Below are 23,935 nucleotides of genomic sequence, written 5' to 3'. Positions count from 1 at the left end.
GGCCTCCTCCTGCACCTATTGTCTATTGTCTATTGTACAGAAATAGCCCACTGAGACCATATACAAGAGCCACCAGGTTTTAGCATCATGTTTAAAGTTTAAGTTGCAGTTGGCCATAAAGGCCCGTTGTCCTGGTGGCGTTGCAGGGTTGGCCTGGCCTGGCCAAGCAAAGCTGTAATCGTCCTCCACTGCTCTGCCCAACTGCAGGCTGCGTCGAGTCCCTGTGCTCAGTCTTCTGGAATGGCGCCCTATCCAGGCGAGCCCCAGGCTGCTGCAGGGCCTCCAGCCGTCGCCTCCGTCCGGATCGTCTAGCGAACCGTCGTCCCTCTCCTTGCCCGGCCACCGTTCAGCCTTTGTGCCCCAGGGGCCGCCTCCCACGGCCAACCTTGGGGGCGTGGAAGGCAAGACCCCAGTTCCTCTTACCAGCGCCTTATTCTCAATCACCTGATTTTTTTTCTTTGTAAATCTGCCTGAAGTGGAAATGGAAATTCAGACCTAAGCATTAATGCAGCTGGCTGTTCACTGTCCAGAGGGAGAACCCTCCAATTTCTCCTGAACTCATGCCGTGATCTTGACTGAAAAGTCCCAGGGAACTTATGGAAATGAGTGTTTTCACCGTATTTGTGGCAGCTCACCTAATCTTCTGCTGACACGGCACCTGAGTGGTCAGAATAATCTCCTCCGAAGTTTCAGGTGAACGGCGTAATGGGTATTGCGCTTGAGATTTGATCATGATGGTATCGCTTACTGTGTGCCCTGCAGTAACTTTGTAGACAGAATTTCCCAAACCCACGACCTCAGATTCACATTAGTTTATTGTTATACACACCAGGGTGCAATGAAATTCCTCGTTCACGTGAAGCTCAGAGTAAACTGTGTACCTACAGTAATGGGAACTGCAACGATAGATACGACGGGTGTCAAACAGCAGAATAGTGGAAGGTCGATGTGCAAAAGCCGAGTAAATGCAAAATAATGTTAAATTGCAATAGCGCAATAATCAAATGAGGCAGAATTAGGAGTAAGGGTTGGTGGCAGCATTTCCGGGAATGGGTGTGACAGAGGTGATAGGTTCAGATGTAGGAAAGCAGTGGGGAAGAGGCCCTTCTTAAGTGTGCATGTCTGAGCTTTCATGCTTTCACATCTTCTCTCAGAAGGAAGAAGAGAAAATAAGGGGAAGGCCAGGGTGGCAGGCATCCTTGAAGACACGCATCCTTCCTAATGCAACGCATCTGAAGATGGAGGCGTAGTTTCCCTTTCCTGTGACTTTCCGTCTGGGGAAGGGTCTCGACCTGAAACGTCACCCATTCCTTCTCTCCAGAGATGCTGCCTGGCCCGCTGAGTTACTCCAGCTTTTTGCGTCTAACATCTGAAGATGAAATAGACGGAAGGGAGTGACGAGCCTGTGATGGACTGGGCTGCGTTCACCACTCTTTGCTAGTTCAGATGGTGAAGAGCAGAGCAGTTGCTTCGGCAGGGCCACTAACATAATCAAGGATGAGTCTCACCCCGGTCACTCCATCTTCTCCCCTCTCCCATCAGGCAAGAGTTACAGAAGTGTGAAAATGTACACTTCCAGATTCAGGGAGGGTTTCTTCCCAGCTGTTATCAGGTAACTGAACCATCCTATCATCAACTAGAGAGCGGTCATTAGTTACCATCTCCCTCATTGGAGACGCTCGGACAAGGGAGGAGTTGGCTGTGCCTAACGGCTGCGGCTCTCTGGCAGTCTGTTTGTCTTTTTTTCTTTTTTTTTTGTTTGTGTCGGTGTTGGGATGGTTTTTGTTTCTGTTTTTGGCTGTGTATGTGGGGGGGGGGGGGGGGGGGTGTGTGGGGGTGGGGTGGGGTGGGGGAAACCTTTCTTTTATTAGGTCTCTTCCCCGGGGCGCAGCTCGCCCGCGGGGCCTTCCATCGCCCGGCGCGGCTCGGCCGCTGGACTTGACATCGCCGGCGCGGCTCGGCCGCGGGACGTTTCAGTGCCCGGTGCGGCTCGGCCGCGGGACGTTTCAGTGCCCGGTGCGGCTCGGCTGCGGGACTTAACATCGTCGGCGCGGCTCGGCCGCGGGACGTTTCAGTGCCCGGTGCGGCTCGGCCGTGGGACATTTCAGTGCCCGGTGCGGCTCGGCCGCGGGACGTTTCAGTGCCCGGCGCGGCTTGGCCGCTGGACTTAACATCGCCCGGTGCGGCCGCGGGACGTTTCAGTGCCCGTTGCGGCCGCGGGACGTTTCAGTGCCCGGTGCGGCTCGGCCGCGGGACGTTTCGGTGCCCGGTGCGGCTCGGCCGCTGGACTTAACATCGCCCGGTGCGGCCGCGGGACGTTTCGGTGCCCGGTGCGGCTCGGCCGCGGGACGTTTCGGTGCCCGGGGCGGCTCGGCCGCGGGGCCTTCCATCCTCTTGCGGGGGCTGTGCGTGTCGGTTGCCTCGGTAGGGGTCGAGCTGCCTGTCCGTGGGTGCGGGGGGAAGAGAGGGGAAGTTTTGTTGCCTCCATCACAGTGAGGGGGTGTTTGGAGTCACTGTGATGGATGTTTGTGTTGGGGTCGTGTGTCCTGTGTTCTTTTCTTTTTTGCTGTGTCTTGTGACTGCTGAAATTTTGTTCGGTATTTATACCGAATGACAATAAAGTTTTGTTATGTTATGTTATCTATAATCGGACTTTATCATGTATCTGTACACTGTTGATGGCTCGATTGTAATCATGTATAGTCTTTACGCTGACTGGTTAGTCTGCCACAAAAGCTCCCCAAAGCTCAGCTTTAAAGAAGGTTGGCGCAATTAACTCCAGCTTCACCATTTCCAGTCCATGCCCTTGTAAGTTGGGCTGCTCCAACTATTCATCACGTTTTTCACTAAATGTAATGTTGGTCACTGCATGCATTAGGCTGCCAGGGAGTGAGTGTCAGGACCCTATAGTTTAGAGATACAGCGTGGAAACAGGCCCTTCGTCTCGCCGAGTACACTCCGAACAGCGACCATTCCGTACTCTAATACTATCATATACTCCAGGAACAATGTACAATTTTACCGAAGCCAATAAACCTACACGTCTTTGGAATGTGCGAGGAAACCAGAGCAACAGGAGAAAACCCATGCAGTCACACGGAGAACGTACAAACTCCGTACAGACAGCACCCGTAGTTAGGATGGAACCCGGGTCTCTGGCGCTGTGAGGCAGCAACTCTACCGCTGCACCAGTGTGTCGCTGTACTCTTGACTGATTGTTATTTTAAATCATGGCCCTAGTTATTGACCTCTCAGTTGAGAGAAATAGGACCTTCCTTTTCACCCCATCCTGCTTTGCAGACTACAATTAAACTGCCTTCGGTATTTGTTCCAAAGAAAACAGCACAGCACGATTAGTCTTCCTCATAATTACAATCTGGCAACCCTGGCAACATTCTTGTAAATCTCTTTTGCATATTCTCTTAAGCAATCACATTGTCCTTGCACTGTGGTGATCTGAACTGTGTTCAGTGCTCTGGCTTTTATACATTTCTAGCATGAACTCCCTGCTCTTATGTTCAGTACCTCAGTTGATAAAGTCTCATGGATTACATGCCTTTTAAAACAATCTATCTACCTGTGGGGGCAGCACAGTGGCACAGCGGTAGAGTTGCTGCCTTACAGCCCCAGAATCCCTGGTTCGATCCTGACTACAGGTGCTGTCTGTATAGAGTTTATACATTCTCCATGTGACCTGTGTGGGTTTTCTCTGGGTTTCTACCCACACTCCAAAGACATACCGGTTTGTAGGTTAAAAGACTTTGACAAAATTGTAAATTGTCCCTAGTGTTCAAGGTTCAAGGTTCAAGGTCAGTTTATTGTCACATGTACCAATTAAGGTACAGTGAAATTCAATTACGAGTGTATAGGATAGTGCTAGCATACGGGGTGATCGCTGGTCGATGCAGACTCGGTGAGATGCAGGGCCTGTTTCCGTGCTGTATCTCTAAACTCTACAGTCAAAAGCCTCCCTTCCGGGGTCTATGGATATACAGTTTCCACAATTTCCTTCACGATAAGTTCATGCACTTCCACTGCTCATGATTATTGAGTAAGTGGGCTGTTTAACTTGGACAATGAATGAAGGGCCAGAGAACAGCCTTACAACAGGGCGGCATGGCGTCACAGTGGTAAAGTTGCAGACTTACAGTGCTTTCAGCACCAGACATGCGGGTTCAATCCCGACTACAGGTGCTGTCTGTATGGAGTTTGTACGTTCTCCCTGTGGTTTTCCTCCCACACTCCAAAGATGTACAGATTTGTAGGTTAATTGGCTTTGTATAAATGTCAATTATCCGGACACCTCTTCCCACCCTGCTTCTAGCAAAGACTCTATCTCCTACTCCCAATTCCTCCGTCTACGCCGCATCTGTGCCCAAGATGAGGTGTTCCATACCAGGACATCTCCTTCCTCCATCGTATAGTGGACATGAGGAAATGGCTGCCGTTTTTCTATTACACTCAGCATCCGAGATGTCCTCATTCTTTAGGGAACGGGGGTTCCCCTCTTCCATCATAGATGAGGCCCTCACGTGCTGCCTCCTCGGTACCCCACAGCTCCGCCCTTGCTCCCCCTCACAACAGTCCCCCTAGTCCTTACCTTCCATCCCATCAGCCATAGCATACAACACGTAATCCTCTGACATTTGCGCCACCTCTAACGGGATCCCACCACTAGTCACATCTTCCCATCCTCACCCCTTTCTGCTTTCCGCAGAGACCGTTCCCTCCACAACTCCCTGGTTAACTCATCCCATCCCACCCAAACCACCCCCTCCCCAGGTACCTTCCCCTGCAACCGCAAAAGATGCAACACCTGTCCCAATACCTCCTCCCTCGACTCTGTCCAGGGACCCCGAGCCAGCACCGCCATTCAATGTGATCATGGCTGATCAGTCACAATCAGTACCCCGTTCCTGCCTTCTCCCCATGCCCCCTTGACTCCGCTATCTTTAAGAGCTCTATCTAGCTCTCTCTTGAAAGCATCCAGAGAATTGGCCTCCACTGCCTTCTGAGGCAGAGAATTCCACAGATTTACAACTCTCTGAGTGAAAAACATTTTCCTCATCTCCGTTCTAAATGGCCTGCCCCTTATTCTTAAACTGTGGCCCGCTGGTTCTGGACTCCCCCGACATTGACTCGATTTGAACAGCTATTGATTTGAACAGCTATTGATTTGAACAGCTATTGATTTGAACAGCTATTGATTTGAACAGCTCCTTCCTCCATCGTATAGTGGACATGAGGAAATGGCTGCCGTTTTTCTATTACACTCAGCAACATGACTGCACTATTCTAAAAAGAAATCGCAGTCAGCTTGATTTGCTGGAAGCAGGTAGATCACAGCTACGGTGTAACAAATAATTGACAACTGTGAGTCTAATTATACGTACACAAAAACAAATTGGAAGGATGCTGGAAATTACTATTGAAATTCCTTCATCAGTGCTTTTAGTTACAGATATTCATTGCAAACCTTCCCGTAAATTGAAGTTATCCCATTGGATTTGTCAAAGATGATTGAAAATTCATGGCATTTTTTTGTGATAGAAATGTGCTCTCTTCCTAATTTAGCATTGGCACAATGGAAACATTTCAATGTGCAGGAAGGAACTGCAGATGCCAGTTCAAACCGAAGATAGACACAAAAAGCTGGAGTAACTCAGCTAGTCAGACAGCATCTCTGGAAAAAAGAACTAGGAATAGGTGACGTTTCTGATCAAGACCCTTCTTTAGACATATATTGACACAGTTAAAAGGACTAGGAATAGGTGACGTTTCTGATCGAGACCCTTCTTCAGACATATATTGACACAGTTAAAAGGGAATGCGCTCCCCGAGAAAAAGGGGAGCCACAAAGCAGCATTCTGGCTGTTGCTATCGATGGTGAGATCTCAACATGAGGATCTTAAACAGAAAGAACAAGAAGTAAAAAACCTAAAAGCAGAAATCGCAAAGTTAAGAGAGCACCTGGTGATTATCATAGAGACATAGACTGATACAGTGTGGAAACAGGCCCTTCGACTCAACTTGCCCACACTGGCCCAACATGTCTTAGCTACCCTAGCCCCACCTGCCTGCGCTTGGTCCATATCCTTCCAAATCTGTCCAATCCATGCACCTGTTTAACTGTTTCTTAAACGATGGGATAGTCCCAGCCTCAACTACCTCCTCTGGCAACTTGTTCCATACACCCACCACCCTTTGTATGAAAAAGTTACCCCTTGGAGTCCTATTAAATCTTTTCCCCTTCACCTTGAACCTCTCTCCTCTGGTCCTCGATTTTCCTTCTCTGGGCAAGAGATTCTGTGCATCTACCCGATCTATTCCTCTCATGACTTTGTACACCACTATAAGATCACCCCTCATCTTCCTGCGCTCCAAGGAATAGAGACCCAGCCTGCTCAAACTCTCCCTATAGCTCACACCCTTTAGTCCTGGCAACATCCTCGTAAATCTTTTCTTAACCCTTTCAAGCTTGACAATATCTTTCCTATAACATGGTACCCCGAACTGAACACAATATTCGGTCTCACCAACATCTTATACAACTGCAACATGACCTCCCAACTTCTCTACTCAAGACTTTGACTGATGAAGGCCAATGGGCCAAAATCCTTCATGACCACCTTATCTACCTGTGTCTCGACCTTTAAGGAACCATGCACCTGTACTCCTAGATCTTTCTGCTCTACAACATCCCCAGTGGCCTACCATTCACTGTGTAGGTCCTGCCCTTGTTAGACGTCCCAAAATGTATTAAATTCCATCAACTATTCCTTCGCCCACCTGGCCAATCAATCCAGATCTAGTTGCAATCTTTCACAACTATCTTCACTATCTGCAAAACCACTCACTTTTGTATCATCAGCAAACTTGCTAATCTTGCCCTGTATGTTCTCATCCAAATCATTGATGTAAATGACAAAGAGTAATGGGCCCAGCACCGAGCCCTGAGGCACACCACTAGTCACAGGCCTCCAGTCCGAGAAGGAACCTTCCATCATCACCCTCTGCTTCCTTACATGGAGCCACTTTTCTAGCCATTCAGCTATCTCTCCTTGGTACCCATGCAATCTAACCTTCCAGAGCAGCCTACCATGCGGAATCTTGTCGATTCTATCAGAACGCTTCCGTCAAAGCCCCGTGGAACCACTGGGCCAGTGGTTGTTCTGGGTATGGGACGGGGGAGCTAAGGGAATAGTCCTCACCGATGATAAAATGCTGGGGCTCGATGACATACTATGTTGCCTGAAATCTGGTGATTTATCGAACATGGCAGTGTAGTGTTTAAGAGCCTGATGGATGGCGGAAACAAGCTATTCTTGAACCTGGTCGTGTTTTTTGCACTCCTGCACCTTCTTCCGGATGTAAGGAATGAAAAGAGAGCATGGCCAGAGTGGTGAGGGTTTTTGATGCTACTGGCTGGCTTTTGACGCAGCGCCTCCTGTAGATCCCTTCGATGGTGGGGAGGTCATTACCGTGATGGATCGGGCAGAGTCCATCGGTTTTGGGAATTTCCTTTGTTCCTGGACGTTTGAGTTGCTGCACAAGGTTGTGATGCAACCAATCCCGGAATGGCGGGACTGTCATATGTTGAAAGACTGGAGCGACTAGGCTTGTATACACTGGAATTTAGAAGGATGAGAGGGGGTCTTATCGAAACATATAAGATTATTAAGGGGTTGGACACGTTAGAGGCAGGAAACATGTTCCCAATGTTGGGGGAGTCCAGAACCAGGGGCCACAGTTTAAGAATAAGGGGTCGGCCATTTAGAATGGAGATGAGGAAAAACTTTTTCAGTCAGAGAGTTGTAAATCTGTGGAATTCTCTGCCTCAGAAGGCAGTGGAGGCCAGTTCTCTGAATGCATTGAAGAGAGAGCTAGATAGAGCTCTTAAGGATAGCGGAGTCAGGGTGTATGGGGAGAAGGCAGGAACGGGGTACTGATTGAGAATGATCAGCCATGATCACATTGAATGGTGGTGCTGGCTCGAAGGGCCGAAGGGCCGAATGGCCTCCTCCTGCACCTATTGTCTATTGTTTAATCTATGTGCTCAGCATCATAATCGAAGTAGAAAGCTCCATTTAACGTGCAAAAGTAATCATTCATCTCTTTGGGTCCACTCCACCCTGTGCTCAAGCATGATCATTCACTCCAGTATCCTGGTCCTTCATTTTTCCCATTATCACTTTAACATTAAAATATATATTTAGGCTTTAGAGGTACAGCGCAGAATCAGGCCCTTCGGCCCACCGGGTCCACACCGACCAGCGATCACCCTGTACACTATCAGCATCCTACACGCTCGGGAAAATTTATATTTTCTTTTAGTGAAGCCAATTAGCCAACAAATCTGTACATCTTTGGAGTGTGGGAGGAAAATGGAGCAGCCAAGGAAAACCCACGTGGTCATGAGGAGAACGTACAAACTCTGTACAGACACAGAGCCTGGAGTCAGGATCGAACCTGGGTCTCTGGCGCTGTAAGACAGCGACTCCAACGCTGCGCCACCGTGCCACCCCTCCTTGAACTTTGTCACATCTGCAAAATGTTGCAGAAAAACACATTTTCTACCCCTTAGGTTCACTTGAATATTTGATAATCCAGTACAAATTTTCAAGGTATTTCTTTTTATTTCAAGAACCTTATTATAACCCAAAGCACTTTTATGCTTTTCAGCTCTTGGCATGAATGCCTACCACCAGGGGGTCTGATGAATCATTGTATTAATTATCTTCAATTTCCAAGTACTTACTGAGAAATACTGAAAACATTTCAGATTTTGTCATTTTCCCAAAATTTTACCCATATATATATATATTTAGTTCCTCTAGTTTTAGCTTAGAGATACAGCGTGGAAATAGTCCCTTCAGCCCACTGATTCTGTGCCGGCCTGCGATCCCTGTACACTAGCAATATACTACACACTAGGGACACTTTTACAATTTTTAACAAAGCCAATTAACCTATCAAGCTGTAAGCCTTTGGTGGGTGGGAGCAAACTGGAGCACCCAGGGATAACCCACATGGTCACAGGGAGGACATGCAAACTCCTCACAGACAGCACCCATGGTCTGGATCGAACTGTAACGCAGCAACTCTACCGCTGCGGCACTTCCTATTCATAGGTTGAAAATTCCACAGTATTAGCAAATAACCATGATATTTTCCTTCGGGACATTTTATCTACAATTGATTGCTCTGGTTTATTTTCACCCACATGTTTAGACCGTAATGTTGTATCCTTATTGTTTTGATGTGGTTATGCTTTATTCTTAATTGTTAACTGTATGTTTGTGTTGTCATTTGTGAGTGGAGCACCAAGGCACATTCCTTGTATATGCACATACTTGGCCAATAAACTTATTCATTTATTTATTCATTCATTGTGACCTTATATTTCCAGATATAAGAAGGGTCTAATGATGTGTCATATGCCACCTTCTGAGATGAGTGTCACTTGGAAGATAAAATGAGAGTTGGCCATTCAACTTGTCCATTCTGCATCACCATTCAATTAGACCCCATGTGCCTCAATTCCACTTACCTGGTATTGATTCAAGTACCTTGGTCACCATGACAATCAAAATATTATGAGCATTATTATGATAGGACAGGTTTAGAGGGATATGGGCCAAATGCAGGCAGGTGGGACTAGTGTAGGTGGGACATGTTACATAGAAACATAGAAACATAGAAAATAGGTGCAGGAGTAGGCCATTCGGCCCTTTGAGCCTGCACCGCCATTCAATATGATCATGGCTGATCATCCAACTCAGTATCCCGTACCTGCCTTCTCTCCATACCCCCTGATCCCTTTAGCCACAAGTGCCACATCTAACTCCCTCTTAAATATAGCCAATGAACTGGCCTCACTACCTTCTGTGGCAGAGAATTCCACAGATTCACCACTCTCTGTGTGAAAAAAAACTTTCTCATCTCGGTCCTAAAAGACTTCCCCCTTATCCTTAAACTGTGACCCCTTGTACTGGACTTCCCTAACATCGGGAACAATCTTCCTGCATCCAGCCTGTCCTACCCCTTAAGAATTTTGTAAGTTTCTATAAGATCCCCCTCAATCTTCTAAATTCCAGCGAGTACAAGCCGAGTCTATCCAGTCTTTCTTCATATGAAAGTCCTGCCATCCCAGGAATCAATCTGGTGAACCTTCTCTGTACTCCCTCTATGGCAAGAATGTCTTTCCTCAGATTAGGAGACCAAAACTGTATGCAATACTCCAGGTGTGGTCTCACCAATGCCCTGTACAACTGCAGCAGAACCTCCCTGCTCCTATACTCAAATCCCCTCGCTATGAATGCCAACATACCATTCGCTTTCTTCACTGCCTGCTGCATATATGTTGATCAGTGTGGGCAAGTTGGGTGGAGGGCCTGTTTTCACGCTGTATCACTCTGAGTCTATGGCTCTACTCCAGCCAGTTTTGGAGTTAGTCAGTGATTTCCACTATATTTTGCAAGGGAAAGACAACTCAATTCAATTCAACAATTCCCAATTCAACTAAATAACTTAGCTCTTAATTTTAAGAAAAAAACATATGAATTCATGTAACCTCAAGAATAGTTTTCCTGTGTCAATTTGTATCCCATTAATTTTGAAATGGTACTTCTGTCTAATCATTTTTAGCCTGATATATCACTAAAAAGGTTTGAAAAATATGATGCATTTTCCAGTATTATGCCTGCCACAAATCAATTTCGTTAAATGTTGACTCGAACATGTTGAAAATTGAAGATTCTAGTTTCCATTTTAAGGGACCTGGATACCCAGGGAAAAAATGGTTTTCATTAATATGTAATTCTAATACGCTGACAAGAGCATATATTCATTTTCAATAAAGCATTGTGGAGATAATGTATAATTTTAGAAAGCTAATCAATTGCTGAAGTTGCGATATCTGACCTGCTTCCTGACCCCATCAAAAATTCCCGAAGCTGCTTGCATTGAAATATATTTATTTCCCAATCAATGGGTCATGGAAATTTATATTTTCCAATCTAGATGCACAGTAGAGAGAATATTGACTGGTTGCATTATGGCCTGGATCGGCAACTTGAATGCCCAGGAATGAAGAAGATGGCAAAAAGTGGTGAACACTGCCCAGTCCATCACGAGTACTGGCCTCCCCACCATCAAAGGGATCCACATGAGACGCTGCCTCAAAAATGCAGCCAGCATCATCAGAGAACCTGGCCACATTACCAATTCACTCCTGCCATCAAGAAGAAACTGTAACGTCCAGGTTCAGGAGCAGCTTCTTCCGAACAACCATCAGGCTATTAAACACTACAACCTCCACCTAACTACATAGACGAGCTACATAGACTTGGGGGCATTGTCATTGTCTGCACGATTATTGGTTGTTTTTTTATATACTGAACTTCTTTTTTGTTGTTTATTATGGTGTTTGCAGAGTACTAAGTTTACATATCTGTTGTGCTGCTGCAAGTGAGTATTTAATTATTCCGTTCAGAAATTATGCCGATAAAACATTTAATCCAGAAAGAATAGATGTATTTTTGAACAGTCTGGTATAAACGGAATTTGGTGTAAATATCTTAGTGAATTCCATATTTTGTTGTAATATAACAGTACTTAAGGTATTTGTTAGCTCATCAACTTTCTTCTATTCTCAAAGTCACCTATTTTTAAAATGAAATCGAGTCCACACAAACCTATCTACTCTGTATTCCTTTTACTATTTCATTTTATCGTTTGTTTCAATTGTATCGGGTAGACTAATTGAATTGAATTGAATTGCATAGAAACAGGGCCTTCAGCTTAGCGAGTCCACACTACCACTGATCAAAGGTCAACACAAAATGCTGGAGTAACTCAGCGGGACAGGCAGCGCCTCTGGAGAGAAGGAATGGGTGATGTTTCGGGTCGAGACCCTTCTTCAGACTCTTCAGTTAACCTACAAACCTCACATTTCTGGGATATGGGCGGAAACCGGGGCACCCGGAAGAAATCTATGTGGTCACGGGTAGGATGTGCAAATTTCACACAAACAGCACCTGAGGTCATGATCAGACATGAGCTCCTGGCACCGTGAGGCAGCAGCACCAACAGTGGCACCACCAAACCTCCCTATAATTGTTTGTAATCTTCACTTGGCACAGTGGTGCATCAAGGGCAGCACCATGGCGCAGCGATAGATTTGCTTCCTTACAGCTTCGGAGACTCGGGTTCCATCCAGACTACCGGTTCTGTCTGTACGAAGTTTGTACCTTCTCCCCGTGACTGCGTGGGTTTTCCCCGGGTGCTCTCGTTTCCTCCCACACTCCAAAGACGTGCAGGTTTGTAGGTTAATTGCCTTCTCTAAATTGCCCTTGGTGTGTGTCAGATTAAACTAGTGTGCAGGTTGGTGTGGACTTGGTGGGCCGAAGGTCCTGTTTCCATTCTGTGTCTTTAAACTAAACTAAAATCTTTTTCGTTCTTCTCTCTCTATTCAGAAAACAGCCTTCAATGAACCAAATAACAATCTTTATTCCTGCTCTGTTGTGCTTCTTTCCTGTTTGTTTCTTCAAACCTGTCACTTATGCTGCCCGCCATGGTGCAGTAAGCTGTGACGCCATCATTCTATACACAGGGCTAGTCAAATTCTCCTTTGCAAGCTCACTCTATTCAGACTGTAACTATTTTCATTTGGGTCCTCCTTTGTTCCCTAGTCAGAACCAAGCAGATGGGATGTGGTTCACTGAGCAACATTTGGCAACAGCTCAAGACTTGATTACTGATACATTTCTCATTCATTATTCCCTCATTAATTTTGAATTCTCTTCTCCGCCGCCCATCCTGTTATCTTTTGTTGCCTCTCCTTCAACTTTAATTCTCATTTCACCCTCCTCTCTGTCTGAAGAAGGGTCCCCGACCCGAAACATCACCCATCCTTTTTCTCCAGAGATGCTGCCTGACTCCAGCACTTTGTATCCAGTCCCATTTTTTAAATATCATTCACTCTCCCTCTTTACTGGCATTGGATTAGTGAATAGCACAAAAACACATCATTTCACCAGTGTTAGAAATTTTTGGCATCATTTTACTTCAAACATACGACTGATTTTATCTGCAATCTATAAAATAAGCAAATATTTATCAGCGGTTTAAAAGTGGTAAAACCTTCAAACATAAACTCCTTGAGTAGTTCTGAACAGTCATTTCACGGTATCTGTTCCAAATTATGCTAGTATGCCATAACTGAAGCTGCAGGACATATTTATAATTCTATCACATTTAAGGAGAACAAAAGAATAAATAATGTCAGAGTATTATCTGTAATGGTGGCAGATTTAGCAAGTTTGTAAAGGAGCTGAATATTTGCGTCAACTGAGTTAGTTGAAAAAACCTGCTTGTGTCTTCTAATTTCACAAATGTACATTTTCCAGAACAATTAAATGCCATGGATATGCACTGAATGGAGAAATATGGAACATGTGCAGGCAGATTAATTGCTTTAGCTTGGCATCATGTTCAGCACAGACATTGTGGGCTGAAGGGGCTGTTCCCGTGTTGTACTTTTCTATGTTCGACCACCCTTTAGTCAGAGTGCAGTTAATCTGTGGAACTCTTTGCCACAGAGGGCTGTGGAGGCCAAGTCAGTGGATATTTTTAAGGCAGAGGTAGACAAATTCTTGATGAGAACGGGTGTCAAGGGTTATGGGGAGAAGGCAGGGAACTGGGATTAGGAGGCAGAGATCAGCCAGGATTGAATGGATGGGCCGAATGGGCTAATGGTACTCCTATAACTTGTGAACATGTACACATTTCTTTTTATCTTTTTTTTAATCAAAAATTTGTCCCAAAGAAATTAAAATGATCTTTGCAATACAGCCTGAATCTAACTATGCAAGACCATGATCCACGATGGTGCATTGAACTACTTCTTTGCTAATCTGAAATGCAATTAGCCAGTTACTGGCTGATGTTCGGGAACTAGTCTAATCCTTGTCATGCTCTACTATGCATGGGTTCCAAATTACAGGGCGTGGATAGGCAAAGCTAAACAAAATAAGACTGTTTCTGTAAAATGTTCCCTTTACAAGGATAATGATTTTTCTGTTATATATTGTACAGGCAGACAAACATAAAACGTAAGATTCTCCCTGTGGTATCCATCCTTTACAGCCAGAATTTCATTTGGTGGGCCTGTTTGCTTCAAGTCATCGGTGGTGTTAGATGGGTGTGAGGAGTGGGCCAGTAGGAGAAGGACTGGAGTATCCACTCCCTACGCACTAGGGGCGATTTACAGAGGCCAATTAACCTACAAACCCACATGTCTTTGGGATATGGGGGGGAAACTGGAGAACCTGGAGGAGATCCTCACAGTCACAGGGTGAACCTGCAAACTCCAGGCAGACAACACCCGAGCTCAGGATCGAACCCGGGTCTCTGGCACTGTGAGGCAGTAGCTCTACCAGCTGCGCCCACTGTTCTGGCCTTTGGCAGGTCTACATTGATTAAATCAAATTATTGCTCACAGGAGATGAGCCTTTAAGCCGTTGGCTTCCGTTTGCTCCACAGCAAAGTGTTGACAGCTGCATTCAACTGAACCCAGTCCAATTGGGAACTGTGCAAGTCCTGTTTTAGTCTTGGATTGGGCTGTAAAGGACTCCATCACATATCAACTATTTATTCACAAAATGCTGGAGTAACTCAGCAGGTCGGGCAGCATCTTGGGAGAGAAGGAATGGGTGACGTTTCGGGTCGAGACCCTTCTTCAGACTGATGTCAGGGGGGCGGGACAAAGGAAGGATATAGGTGGAGACAGGAAGACAGTGGGAGATCTGGGAAGGGGGATGGGAAGAGAGGGACAGAGGAACTATCTAAAGTTGGAGAAGTCGATGTTCATACCACCGGGCTGCAAACTGCCCAGGCGAAATATGAGGTGCTGTTCCTCCAATTTCCGGTAGGCCTCACTATGGCACTGGAGGATGCCCATGACAGAAAGGTCAGACTGGGAATGGAAGGGGGAGTTAAAGTGCTTGGCCACCGGGAGATCAGTTTTGTTAATGCGGACCGAGCGCAGGTGTTCAGCGAAGCGATCGCCGAGCCTACGCTTGGTTTCGCCGATGTTCGCCTGCCCCTACATATTAACTATGTTTTTGGGTTGGTGTTTATAACTAACAACATTATATGACACATAATAATATGACTGATAAGCTATTCTGAATCTGAATCTGAGACTAGTGTTGCTGATCCGTGTCACATCTCACAATTTGTGAAGTAGCCCAAGCTCCTCTCCAGGGAATAGAGGCCCAGCATACTCAACCTCTCCCTATAGCTCACACCCTCTAGTCCTGGCAACATCCTCGTCAATTTTCTCCGTACCCTTTCCAGCTTGACAACATCTTTCCTGTCACGCACTGCCTGGAACCGACAATCTCTCCAGTGAAGACTCAAAACGAACAAGGAGAGTATCACTCCTGCCATCCTGGGGTAGTTGAGGCTGGGACTATCCCAACATTTAAGTAACAGTTAGCCAGGTACTTGGATAGGACAGGTTTGGAGGGACATGGACCAGACACAGGCAGGTGGGACTAATATAGCTGGGACATGTTGGTCGTAGTGGGCAAGTTGGGCCGAAGGGCCTGTTTCCATGCTGTTTGACTCTATGACTGTAACTGGCTTAAATCCCATAAACCCACACCATCAAGTAATTTTCTTGGACTCCGTCTGGTGATTTTGTCAAGATCTGCCGTGAATAATGGCTGAGTTGTCTCCATGCACAACCTGCACTTACAGTGAAAAGCTCTTGTTTTTCCATTCTGTCAAGTGGAAAATGAATCATTTGAGATGATTAAAGCCCTGTTACAATTCAGTGCACTGTGAATGCAAAGCCATGTGTTCAGCAACTTTGTATTAGACGGTAATACAAGAAGGAAATGCAGCAGAGAGCAGAAGTGTGAAAGAATTCTGAGCATTTTTAGGGGATAGAGAGTAATTAATCAATACACAGATAATTAATTTTATGGCGCCTTCTGATGGCACTAATAAAATTCCAGAAGCATATTGAGTGGACCTCTGCAGATTTACCATGAGCATCGAGTGCTTAACGAGCTTACAAGCAGATTGCTGTTGGTGTAGTGGGAGTGTGAAGCTCAGCTTTGCTTCTGCCAAGCCAGGCGTGGTTCATAAATAAAATTAAATTATGAGAGGCATAGATAGGGTAGATGGTTAGAACCATTGTCCTAGGGTGGAAATGTTCAACACCAGAGTCATGGAGTCATAGAGTCATACAGCGTGGAAGCAGGCCCTTCGGCCTACCTTGCCCACACCGCCCAACATGTCCCATCTACGCAAGTCATATCATATATCATATATATACAACCGGAAACAGGCCTTTTCGGCCCACCAAGTCCGTGCCGCCCAGCAATCCCCGTACATTAACACTATCCTACACCCACTAGGGACAATTTTTTACATTTACCCAGCCAATTAACCTACATACCTGTACGTCTTTGGAGTGTGGGAGGAAACCGAAGATCTCGGAGAAAACCCACGCAGGTCACGGGGAGAACGTACAAACTCCTTACAGTGCAGCACCCGTAGTCAGGATCGAACCTGAGTCTCCGGCGCTGCATTCGCTGTAAAGCAGCAACTCTACCGCTGCGCTACCGTGCCGCCCCACCATGCCGCCCCAAGTCCCACCGATCTTGGCCCAAATCCCTCTGAACCTGTCCTATCCATGTACCTGTCTAATTGCTTCTTAAACATAGTTCCTGCCTCAACTAACCTCCCCTTCCCAGTTCTCCCACCATCTTCTACTACATCCTTTCTTTGTCCCGCCCCCTCCCCTGACATCAGTTTGAAGAAGGGTCTCAACCCGAAACGTCACCCATTCCTTCTCTCCTGAGATGCTGCCTGACCCGCTGAGTTACTCCAGCATTTTGTGATACCTTTGATTTGTCCCAGCATCTGCAGTTATTGTCCTACACTACCTCCTCCGGCAGTTCGTTCCATACACCCACCATTCTTTGAGAGAAAAAGATACCCCTCAGATTCTTATAAAATTGTCTCCCTTCACCTAGAGAGCATAGCTATAAGGTGAGAGGGGGAATGCTTAACTGAAAGGTGCGGGCCAAGTTTTTTGCACAGAGAGTGGTGGGAGCCTTGAATGCAGTTTGTTCGTTCTCCCCGTGACCTGCGTGGGGCTTTCTCTGAGATCAGCAGCTTCTTTCCACACTCCAAAGACGTACAGGTTTGTAGGTTAATTGGCTTGGTGTAAATGTTAAAGTTGTCCCTAGTGTGTGTAGGATAGTATTAATGTGCGGGGATCGCTGGTTGCTGCAGACACGGTGGCAGAAGGCCCTGTTTCCATGCTGTATCTCTACACTAAGGTAAACTAAACCAAACCATTGCGGGGGCTGATGGTGGAGGCAGGTATGACAGTGGCATTTACGATGTTTTTAGATGGGCACGTGGAAGTGTCAGGAACAGAGGGATATGGATTATACACAGGCAGATGAGATCAGTTTAACTTTGCATCACGTTTGGCACAAATATTGTGGGTGGTAGAGCCTTTTCCTGTGCTGTGAGACTATATTCTATATTCTAAATCAGGGAAAGGCATTCCTGATGAAAAATAAGGGATGTCATAGAGTTGTACAGCATAGAGACAAGTCCTTTGGTACATTGGGTCCGTAACTGTTTATCAGGCACCCATGTACATAAATCTTGCACTAATTCCATTTTATTTTTCCCACATCCTCATCAATACTCTCTCCCTCCACTCCCTCACTTCCCTCCCAAGATTCTACTATTCATTTGTCCAATAGAGGCAACTGACTGTAGTCAATTAACCAACCAACACATCTTTGGGACATGGGAGAATGAAATACAGGTGGGGAAAGGATGGCCTGCAGCTCCTCCCGACGCAAAGACCTCCCATTGTCTGAGCAGAGATTTCCTTTCTAAAGCTTTATCTAAGTGCAAACGAATGCATTACAAGTTAACATGCTTTGCAGTAATCGCTAATCTGTAAAATAGATGTGCTACATTTATTTTATTCATCCAGCACTGTTCCACTGTTAATAGACTGATGATGTGATTATACTGTTCTTTGGTTGTAAAATACTTCATCCTTAGGAAGAATATTATTATATTATTAAGTTGTTTTAGCCAATGACCCATCATAGCAATTTTGCTGTTGCCCAAATTCAAGCTTTTATTCACATTTAGATTTTTACATCTGAATTACATTTTCAGCAACATAATTAATTTCAACCTCTTCACACATTTTGCATTTTATAATCTATCTCTCCTTCTAGTAATGAAAGCTTAATTACCTTTTTCTGGGTTCCCTGACTCCTTGTTCTTTCCTGCTCCTTTGTGATTGTTTTCTTCCCATGTGCTCTTGTCAAATTGATGAATAAACGTTTAGCTGAAAAACAAAATGAAACAAGGTAATGAATAAAGTTTATAAAAAGCTACAGTGCCGGAGTGACACAGCTGCGATGTAATGTACCACGGACAAATTTAGTCAGCAGCACTAACCAAACTATCTCAATGTACAAAGAAATAGAAACATAGATACATGGGCAATAGGTGCAGGAGTAGGCCATTCGGCCCTTCAAGCCAGCACCGCCATACAATATGATCATCTAGAATCAGTACCCTGTTCCTGCTTTCTCCCCATATCCTTTGATTCCGTTAGCCCTCAGAGCTATATCCAACTCTCTCTTGAATACATCCAGTGAATTGGTCTCCACTGCATCCTGTGACAGAGAATTCCACAGATTCAGGGAAATAGGTACATCTGAATTTTGAGTATTAAAATATACCCTTAGTTTACCTCAGCACACACTTCCATATCTTTGCAGATAAATTAGGAAGGAATAAAAATGCTGGAGAGTATTTCGAGAAGCAGTTCATGCGGAAACCATTTTTTTTAGATTGAATTTGAGAGATAACGGGCCAAGTGGGGCCTTACTAATTTTACTAAAACTATGATAAGGAAAACCATTCTACTTGATTTTTGCTAATTCTCCATTTGAGATTTGTCGTATGTTGATAAATTGAGGGGCGAGAGAGAGAGGGAGAAAAAGAGAGATAGAGAGAGAGAGAGAGAGAGAGAGAGAGAGAGAGAGAGAGAGAGAGAGAGAGAGAGAGAGAGAGAGAGAGAGAGAGGAGAGAGAGAGAGAGAGAGAGAGAGAGAGAGAGAGAGAGAGAGAGAGAGAGAGAGAGAGAGAGAGAGAGAGAGAGAAGAGAGAGAGAGAGAGAGAGAGAGAGAGAGAGAGAGAGAGAGAGAGAGAGGAGAGAGAGAGAGAGAGAGAGAGAGAGAGAGAGAGAGAGAGAGAGAAAAGGGGTGTTAATTAAATTAAGGTAATATCATTCTACAAAATTAAGAATCCCATTGAAAGAGTTGAAAGAAAGAGATTGTGAGAGAAAGAAAGAGAGGGGATGGAGGGAGGGAGAGAGGGAGAGAGAGAGAGAGAGAGATGGATGGAGGGAGGGGAGAGAGAGGGGGAGGGAAAGAGAGAGAGGGAGAGCAGGAGAGTGAGAGTGGGAGAGGGAAAGGGAGAGGGCAAGACAGAGGGGGAAAGGGAGAGGGGATGGGATGGAGAGAGAGAGACCAATGTGACCAATATGATTTTCACAGTACATACATGTTTGAGGCTCACTCTTCCAAATACATCTTCATTCCCTCCAAAATGAAGGATAGTCCATTACCCAACATCCACCAGGACACCACCTGTATTAGAATTATTTTTCACTTGAAATGCCACATGAGCGACTCTTACTTTTTCAATATTTGGAAAATCAATACTCCATCTGCCTTTACAGGTTATGTACAATGATTGAAAACTAGGAGTTATATCATCGGAAAGGATCAGCACAACCAATTTCACTCAATGAGACATTTAATGGCTCCAAGTGTGGAATGGTTATTTTTCAGATGCGTGTGGCTAGACCAGATGTGAATTCAAGTTACATATACAAATTATTTGTAGTAACCTCAACTGTTGATGAAATGATAAGAGTTAATAATTGTAAACTAGGAGCAGGTACTTCCAATGTTCGGACTCTTTAATGTTGTCTCTAGCTCAGGATCAAATATGAACAGTGTGCTTGAACAAACAGTGTATCTTTACTGATTGCTGAACAATGCAATCCACATCCCAATGTTAATATATGCTCATGTACTGTATGTATATATATATATATCCTCATGTGATATATCATTGCACTAAACATTATTCCCTGATCATGTATCTGTATAATTTGAATAGCTCGATGTAATCATTATTGTCTTTCCGCGGGCTGGTTAGCACGGAACAAAAGTTTTTCACTGCACCTCGATACAAGTGAGAATAAACTAGAATTCCTCCTCTTTTACTGCATCGAGGTTCAGAAGTGTCAAGCAAACCAGCACTGTAATTGTGGATAGGGTTAACGACTAAATATAAATAAAGTACTGGAAATGCATTAGATTTTATCATTAAATATTCACGTTTGAGGCCCATTTCAATAATGTGCAGGTAGATAAATTGGTAGGTTGTCAGTTATGAGTGCGGTAATTGTTATATTCCAATCCTACTCAAGACAAAATTCATCTATTTACTTGTCTGTTTTCTTATATATATATATACACACGGAACTTTTTGGTTGAAGAAGGGTCTTAATCTGAAATGTCACCCATTCCTTCTCTCCAGAGATGCTGCCTGTCCTGCTGAGTTACTCCAGCTTTTTGTGTCTACCTTTATTTTTAACCAGCATCTGTAGTTCCTTCCTACACATACTAAACTTTTTGTGCTTGTTTATTATAGGTTTTACAGAGTACTATGTTTACATATCTGTTGTGCTGCTGCAAGTAAGAATTTTATTGTTCCATTACGGGCCATAGGACCATAAAAGGAAGGATGAGAGGAGATCTTATCAAAACGTATAAGATTATTAAGGGGTTGGATACGTTAGAGGCAGGAAACATGTTCCCAATGTTGGGGGAGTCCAGAACAAGGGGCCACAGTTTAAGAATAAGGGGTAGGCCATTTAGAACTGAGATGAGGAAAAACCTTTTCAGTCAGAGAGTTGTGAATCTGTGGAATTCTCTGCCTCAGAAGGCAGTGGAGGCCAATTCTCTGAATGCATTCAAGAGAGAGCTGGATAGAGCTCTTAAGGATAGTGGAGTCAGGGGGTATGGGGAGAAGGTAGGAACGGGGTACTGATTGAGAATGATCAGCCATGATCACATTGAATGGTGGTGCTGGCTCGAAGGGCTGAATGGCCTCCTCCTGCACCTATTGTCTATTGTCTATTGTACAGAAATAACCCACTGAGACCATATACAAGAGCCACCAGGTTTTAGCATCATGTTTAAGTTGCAGTTGGCCATAAAGGCCCATTGTCCTGGTGGCGTTGCAGGGTCGGCCTGGCCAAGCAAAGCTGTAGGTGTCCTCCATTGCTCTGTCCAACTGCAGATTGTGGTCCCCCCAAGCCGGTCCTCCATTGTTCTTCCCCCCCCTCACTCACGGCAGTCCCCCCACACTGGGTCCTCCTTTGTTCCTTCCCTCGGCAATGACGTCCTCACTCCCACGTGGTCCCTGCTCGTCCGTTGGTCGGCGCCATCATCGACCATCGCTAACGCTGTTGGGTCCTCCCCGGACGGATCTGTGGCGCCGATGGCCGTGGGCTCCGTTGACCTACGAGGCTCCGCCTACGATCTGTGAGGTCGCGACATTCCACCGCCGGCCTGCGAGGCTCAACCGCTGGCCCGCCCGGATCAACCGCTGGCCTGCAAGGCTCCTGCCTCGACTTCTCAGTGGCAGCCGCACCTCCGGAAGACTTCTGCTGCTCCAGAAGGCTTTTCTCTGGAACATTAGTGGTTCAGGGAAGACTTGATAGAAGTATATAAAGTTGTGAGAGGTATAGATAGAGTAGACAGTCAGAACTTTTGTCCCAGGGTGGAAATGCCCAACACTAGAGAGCAAAGTTATAAGATGAGAGGGCAAAGTCTAATGGAGATGCACAGGGCTAAATGTTTTTCCCCAGAGATTAGTGGGGGACTAGGACACATTGCCAGGGGTTAGTGGCGGAAGCAGATGCAATAGTGGCATTTAAGAGGCACATGGAAGTGCAGGGAATGGATCATGCACAGGCAGATGAGATCAGTTTAACTTGCCATTATGTTCAGCACTAACATTGTGGGCCGAAGGGCCCATTCCTGTGCTGTGCTCTAAACTGCATGAACAACGCACTCAATTTGCTCACCTTCTCTCCACATACTAACACAGTTTATTCCAGGAATCATTCAAGTGCATCTTCTCTGCAGTGCCTGCAGTCTAATTTCATTCTTCCTTAAATGTAGAGATCAAACCTCTATGCAGTACTCCAGACACAATTTCACCAGTGCCCTAAAGTTGCATCAAATCCTCCCTGATTTTATACTCCATTTTCCTTGCAACGAAGGCCAATGAATCCATTAGCCTTTGTAATTTGAATGGAAACCCTTTGTGTTTCATGTACTAGGACTTTGAAATTCCTTTGTAGCTCACAGTTTCTCGCGTTGGAGCTCATCTGCCGACCTCTGCCTTAAGTTATCGCTCCCTTAACTGATCCATGTTCCTTTGCAGGCTCGCTGTAGTCTCACAACTATTTCATTTTGTACCATCTGCTAATTTGGTCACTTCATGCCCATCATGAACACACATTATAAAGCGTTAGGACCTAGTACTAATCTCTGTGGCACCCTTTTAGTTACTTCTTACAAATCCAAATATGATCCATTTCTCTCAATTGTCTGTTGTTGTTAGCTATCCATTTCCCAATCCATGCCAATTGGGCGGCACAGTGGCAGAGCTGGTATAGATGCTGCCTTACAGCGCCGGAGACCTGGGTTCCATCCTACCTTCAGGTGCTGTCTGTGCGGAGTTTGTACGCTCGCCCTTTGACCGCACGGGTTTCCTTTGGCTGCCCCGGTTTCCTCCTACATCCCAAAGGTGTGTGGGTTTATAGTTTAATTGGACTATGTAAATTGTGTCGGGAATGGGAAAGTGGGATGACAGAGATCTAGTGTGAATGGATCGAAGGTATTTATTCACGAAATGCTGGAGTAACTCAGCAGGTCAGGCAGCACCTCGGGAGAGAAGGAATGGGCGACGTTTCGGGTCGAGACCCTTCTTCAGACTGATGTTCAATAGTCAGTTTGGACTTGGTGGGCCAAAGGGCCTGTTTCCACCTGTATCTCTAAATTAAACTAAACTAAACTAAACTAAACTAAATATATTTCCCCCAGCACAACTCATCTTGGCAGCATCTCTGGAGAGAAGGAATGGGTGAAGTTTCGGGTCGAGACCCTTCTGTCCTGAAACATCACCTATTCCTTTGGTCCAGAGATGCTGCCTGTCCCGCTGAGTTACTCCAGCATATTAGAGTCATAGAGTGATACAGTGTGGAAACAGGCCTTTCGGCCCAACTTGCCCACACCGGCCAACATGTCTTAGCTGCACTAGTCCCACCTGCCTGCGCTTGGTCCATATCCCTCCAAACCTGTCCTATCCATGTGCCTGTCGAACTGTCTCTTAAATGTTGTGATAGTCCCAGCCTTAACTACTGCCTCTGGCAGCTTGTTCCATACACCCACCACTCTTTGTGTGAAAGGGAACACTATACACCAACACAATGTCCATACTGACCATGACTGCATAGGTTTCATGCAGGTGCTCTGGATTCCTCCCACATTCCACAGACGTGCAGGTTTTGTTGGTTAATTGGCCCTCTGTAAGTTGGCCTTAGTGTGTGGGGAGTGGATGTGTAAGTGGGATAACATAGATCTAGCATGATATTGTGTCTATTATTGGTGTAAACCAGCATCTGCAGTTCCTTCCTGCACAACTCATCTTGTTCAATACCCTTTCATGTGAAACTTTATTGAATGCCATCTGCAAATCCAGAAATAATATATTCCTGTTGGTTT

The 23,935-nt window shown here is 45.4% G+C and overlaps 1 protein-coding gene across 7 annotated transcripts in view; it reads right to left on the bottom strand.

Annotated features, from left to right (window-relative positions):
* Positions 1–23,935, bottom strand: part of dlgap1a (discs, large (Drosophila) homolog-associated protein 1a) — a 539,147-nt gene that overhangs the window by 190,696 nt on the left and 324,516 nt on the right. For all 7 annotated transcript variants that reach the window (XM_078397270.1, XM_078397269.1, XM_078397275.1 and 4 more), the window contains one exon: positions 18,309–18,403. The gene's annotated coding sequence lies outside the window, so the exon portion shown is untranslated. The remainder of the gene's footprint in view (positions 1–18,308; positions 18,404–23,935) is intronic.

The sequence above is a fragment of the Rhinoraja longicauda genome, chromosome 4 (assembly GCF_053455715.1).
Source record: "Rhinoraja longicauda isolate Sanriku21f chromosome 4, sRhiLon1.1, whole genome shotgun sequence".
In the NCBI taxonomy this organism is placed as follows: Eukaryota; Metazoa; Chordata; class Chondrichthyes; order Rajiformes; family Arhynchobatidae; genus Rhinoraja; species Rhinoraja longicauda.
This window is presented reverse-complemented; position numbering and strand designations above follow the sequence as displayed.